The sequence below is a fragment of the Talpa occidentalis genome, unplaced genomic scaffold, assembly GCF_014898055.3.
Source record: "Talpa occidentalis isolate TD23 unplaced genomic scaffold, MPIMG_talOcc4v2.1 talOcc4.3, whole genome shotgun sequence".
Taxonomy (NCBI): Eukaryota; Metazoa; Chordata; class Mammalia; order Eulipotyphla; family Talpidae; genus Talpa; species Talpa occidentalis.
In genome coordinates, this window is record NW_023603184.1 from 12,958,737 (window position 1) to 12,964,427 (window position 5,691).

A 5,691-nucleotide genomic window follows, 5' to 3' on the forward strand; every position below is an offset into this window, starting at 1 on the left:
CACACATATATAAATACACATATGTACACACACAATATGTCCTTGAATAAAACCCTCTCTTTCACCTGTTTTTTTTACAGAGCCAATGAGGAAAAAAAAATACAGTCCTGGCCAAAGGTGAATATAATGAGAACCTGCTTTCATCATCTTGTTTTGCTTAAAGCTGCAGTTTCCAAGATGATATTAAGTGAGGGTTGTAGATTCATATAGGTATATAAGTAAGTAATAGTCTTACTGAAATCATACAGATTTTATTTAGCATATAATAAAAGATGTTGATACTTAACAATTTAAGTTAATCTACATGATTTAGTCAAGACTCCCTTTGCTTGGTCAGACTTAACACGTCAACTGAACTTTCAAGGATAACTGAGTCATCAATTCACACTGTAATTTCTTACATAAACTGTAGCAGGGATTGAGCGAAAGGGACAATCCAAATAGATCAGTATCTTCAGCTGACTTGACATTCACAGGGTAGTAAGAATGTCAGCTGAATATTTGCAGAGGCAGATGGGATGGAAATAGGATATTACAGATACAGAGTTTGGAAAGTACTGAGATTAAGCATTGAGAGGCCTAGTTTGGAGAAGGGTCAATGATTTCCCAACATGAACCCTTTATGACAGTGACAACTCATGCTGGCCAGCCAAGGCAAGGTCAGTCAAGGTTAGGCCTATTAGTGGTGAGTTTCGAATGCTAGGATTAATAATTTGGCTTCTAAGGGCTTCTTTGCTAACATCAAGATCATTTTGATGTCTCCAGGAGAAAGAAAGGATACATGTAAAATTCTGGAAAGGCCCATCAGGCTAACTGTATGAGGCAGAGTGCTGCTGTAAGAAGGCTCAACCTGTGCTCAAGTCCCAGCTCTGTTGTTCACATGCTGTGACTTACAGCACGATATTCAATTCTCTCCTGCAGTTGCTTCACCTAAAAGTGGGAGCGAGATGATGGGATAATTCTGTGAGATGGTTCATGCCTGAGTTAAGTGTGCAGAACAATATCTGACCTCTATAAATATTCTATGATTGTTTTTATTTTGTTATTGTCCATTAGGAGAAGATTGCAGACTGAGAAAGTAGTTGTGTAAAACCTTAAGAGGGGTGGAAAGAGGAACAGAGGTTTCAGAATGCTGTTGAGGTGTAAGCATGGAGAAACAACTGTGACAATCCATGAAGTGGGATTAATAACAGGAAAATGTGGGCAGACATAATTGGGGGGCTCTGGATTAGTAGAATCAAGAAGATTGAGAGCAAGGACCAATGCTTCTGTAAGTGGGAATTGTCTGGATGAATTTCTGATAGAAAGTGCCAGGTCTTGCAGTCATTTTTTTATGTCTCCCCTTTGTATATGAGTGTATGTGGATGTGGGATGGGGGCAAGACAAGGTACCAGCTGGACTTATTAAAATGGATGAGGCTCAACTGAACAAGTAGAAAATTTGCAGTCAGCTCCCTCTTTTCTAGTATAATGCCCATTCTGAATTTACGGGTATGGGATTTGAATATGAATCTTAGAGTGCTTAGGGATTTGAGAATTTTCATGCTATCAAATTTGTCACCTATTTACTTCCTATATGGGAATATTATTGAATAGTTGATAAAATCTCTTCCATCTGAATGCAATTAAGAGTTATAAATTCATTGATTTTTTGGTCTGACATTTATTCTTCAACGAAGATTTATTGCGTGCTTTGTGCCAGAGATTGGAGACACTACTGGTAGACAAAATAGGCTTGGTGCTTGCCTTCAGTAATTATTTATACCCTGTGAATAGTTACAAGTTATAAGAAATACTAGGAAGGAAAATACAACATGATGGTAAGAATGTATAATAGGGGTAACTAATTTAATCTGGGGTAAAAGCTGTGCCTCCCTGAGGAAGTGATGGCTGAGTTGACTGCTAGGTGGAGAGGTAGGAAGAACATTCCTGACTGATATTAACCACAAAGATGCTGAGAAGGAGGGCTCTTGGGATATTTGAAGAACTTCTAGAAAACTGCTAAGGGTGCAGGGAAAAGTGAGAAGACAAGAACAGTGTGATATCAGGCTAGACATGGAGTCCCCTGGTGAATGGCCACCGAGGCAGCTAGGACAACCACTGGAGGGGACATAGCTAGAACCACAATATATATTTTAACTCCCATGAATTATAGGACTTATTAGTGAGGTCAAGTCATCAAGTATAGCCTTGGCCTTGACTCTGGCTCTTCGTTGGACATGATCTTAACCTGGACATGAAAGAAGACCTTGGGTCCCCTTGCACTGACACAACTGCTTGTTGTTCCTGCAGAGAATTATGGGAAGTGAAGGTGAGACGAGTTAAAGAAGGTAACTACAGACAACGCAAGATGTAACAAAGCGAGACACTCTTGTTTCTTCACGCCTGCTTATTTTTTTCCTCTTTCTTCAGTATCCTGTGAAAACTTTGAGTGAAATGCTTTGGAGCTCTTGGGTTTAGGGCCGTGTATCTTTTCAGGGCTGTTAGAAAGGCAAGAACATTTCAGAGTGGTTTGGTAGCAATTTGTGGTTCCTTTTGCTTTTCTTGGCAGCAGGACTAGGTTTGCCTGGCAGAGCTCTGCCCGGATGTGCGATTGAGGCCCTGCATTTTAAGAAGACTGGCTCAATGGCTGAACTTTTTCAGGGCTCACTTCACGATTGTATTCCAGTTCACCGAGTGTTGATCCAGAGGTTTGTGGCCTAGGTTTGATGGAAATCGTAGTCAACAAACTAAAAAAGAAAAGTCAGTAAAATTAGGGAGTAGCTGTCTTAGGTAAGGGATAATATTAGCAATTGAAATCTCAGAGGAAAAAAACAACATTGTGTTCCCGAACTTATGTTTTCTAAGAAAAGTTACCTCCAAACATAAGAGAAAGAAAGAATGTTGTTAATAATTATTTGGAAAGGGGAACAGGGTGTTAGGAATAAAACAGTATCCAGGTGCTAATAAATGATACTGCTAAGGAAAGTAGGATCCTTCTAATTCACTGTTTACTCAGCCTTTGATTAAAAAAAAAAAAAAATCTGTGAATCCCCAATCTTAATTTAGAACAAACACCTAGTTGCTATCTTTCTTTCTCTTAATAAGGAAAATAACTTTATAAGAAAAATACTTTTGGGATTTGATACAAGGCTTTTCTCAGAATTATCAAATAATTTCATAAAGAAATAGTGAGAAGAAATATTAATAGAACACACATCACTTTCCTGGATTTGTTGAGGCCACAGGGGCCTGGCCTGGGTCTTTGATTCAGTCCTTTAATTAAAACATTTAGCATCTGACCACATGAGCTGACATCAAACAAAGAAATTCCCATGAAGATAGAAAACTTTCTCTCCATCTTTTTGGCCATCATGAAGACATCACGACTGAATTTCATAATGTTCCACCAGAAAAAAGGGAAGGGAAAGCTGCTTAACTGGATTAATTCTTTGCCATGATTAGAAGAAATTGGAGGTAGAGATTAAAATACCTGCAATCACTCTCAAAAAGTATTTCTACTTCACATAGGATCAAAGTGAAAAAGAGACAGTCACTCTAATTCACATTTTTATGGCTTTTCTGTTGGGCATAAAGAATTTGCACCAACCCTGACATTCAGCCTCAAGTTATCTCCTGGAGAAGATGCTGACATATAAGAGTGATTTACCCAGAACTCACAATTCATCTTTTTCCATTGTTTCCTTTCTCTTTCATCTGCACTAAGTAAATGGAATGAATTCACACTCTTTTCATTAGAATTCATCAGGCAATAAGTGTAGCTAACAAATGTTTTAATCTGCCCGACCTCTCTACTTAATGAGACAGTTTCTGCTTCAAGAATGGATTATATTTAGACCGAGTTCTCAGTCTGAATTGAGATTTCTATGAAGTAACATCTCTTTTTCATCAGCATAGAGAATGGGATAAAAATAGAACTTCCTGACTTCTCTTTTGCTAATGCATGTTAACAAGAAAAGAGTGAATGAACTTGACTTGTAGCTTACTGCTCCTCACACCTGAGGTGGATGATTCCCTTTCTTCTCTATTCAGTGACACAGTTGGACAAACACAGCTCCGGACAGGCTCGCATGTGGCTGCACTGTGTTATTGGATACAAACCATCGTCACTTTTGAGTGAGGAGAACAGTAGCAGCCATAATATAGGACAACATGTTAAAGATAATAAGGAATCAGGTTTGAGGGGGCAGGCCCAGAGTCTGAGGACCCCCAGTGGGTTCTTTCTTGAGTCTTGTCTTCATTGAGGAGGGAATTCAACATTGAGACCAAAGTTACCAGAAAACGAGCTTTATTGATAGAGAGGAAGGAGGGCAGGAAAGTTCTCTGAGCCGAGAGGGGTCCTGAGTGGGTAACCACTGAGGGGGCGAGAAGTAGGTGCTTATATGGGTATAGTGGGCAAGGATGGGGTTTGGCCATTGGGTGTCTCCTTGTGTTTCTTGCTGGTTGGCTGGGCCCAATGAGTTTTCCCAGCCTACCTTTTGGAAACCAGCTTTGATCCGTTGCTACTGTGCTATTATGCCATTATGTTAGTGTTCTGAACATTCTATTTTTTAATTGTATTGGTAGGGGGGCCTTCCTGGTCTGCAATTATTTCTCAATCAGGCTGATAAATGCACTTGGGACTTGGGGCACCTGTTTCTTTTTTTTTTTTTTTTAAGATTTATTTATTTATTCATACAAGCACTGGGTACAGTCAGAAGCACGGGAGGGCTAGAGAATTCACCAGAGCCAGAGCAGGGAACAGAACAGGCAGAAGGACCGAAGTACACTGCTGAGAGGAGCAGCGGGCGGCAGGAGAGGTCTGCGCGCCATGTGGGACCCTCACCCAGTGAGGCCGGGGATTGAACCGGCGCTGCAGAGGCTGCAGGCAACTTCGCAACCCAGTGCTCAACCACTGCGCCACCGGGGGAGGTGGGGCACCTGTTTCTATCTGACTGTCTGCACCCATTTCCTAACTTCCTCTTTCAAGAATGGCTACGCTGTGTGCCAGGATCTGTGTGCTAAGTACTTTATGTAGCATTGCTTCGTCTGGTTGTCATCGGAGCCCAGGAGATGGGGTGATTACTACACCTACCCATGCCCAGCAGGCTTAGTAATGGCCTCCAGGACATTCAGAATGGAACGGGGGAATGATGAATTCAATTTGAAACTCACTGCTTTAAATGTGGTTCAGCCAGATGGTGCCCAGGTCGGTCTAATTCTGTAGACCATGTTACAGCATCTTCAGTGGCCACTTTAGCATTCTCTATTCGATAATCGGGGCTGCCACTGACAATTCTTCTCTTGCCAGTTACCACTCTAATCCTCCTTCTCTTTCTGAAATCTTTTCATTTTCAATTTAGTTGCAGGCTTCTTCCAATTCCACTCACAGATGCTCTTGACTTCAGGGCCAATGCTGTGAGAGAATAGTATCTTTCCTCTAAAATAGGAACATTATACAATACTTCTCATTCATGGTTTCCATTCATTTTAAAAATAGCTCACATGTTTGAAAAATTGGTGTATTCAAATTATTTGTCTTGATGAAAGGGCTCCCAATATCCCTTCTGTTTTATTTATTTAAAAAAATTGAAGGTATCTCATAATGTTAATGATTAGAGAAAAGTTTTAAAAGACAGATGCAGAAACACAGCTTATGATCCAAAGCTTATGATTCTTTGGTTACTTAGGAAGCGATGGGGCAAATATTCAG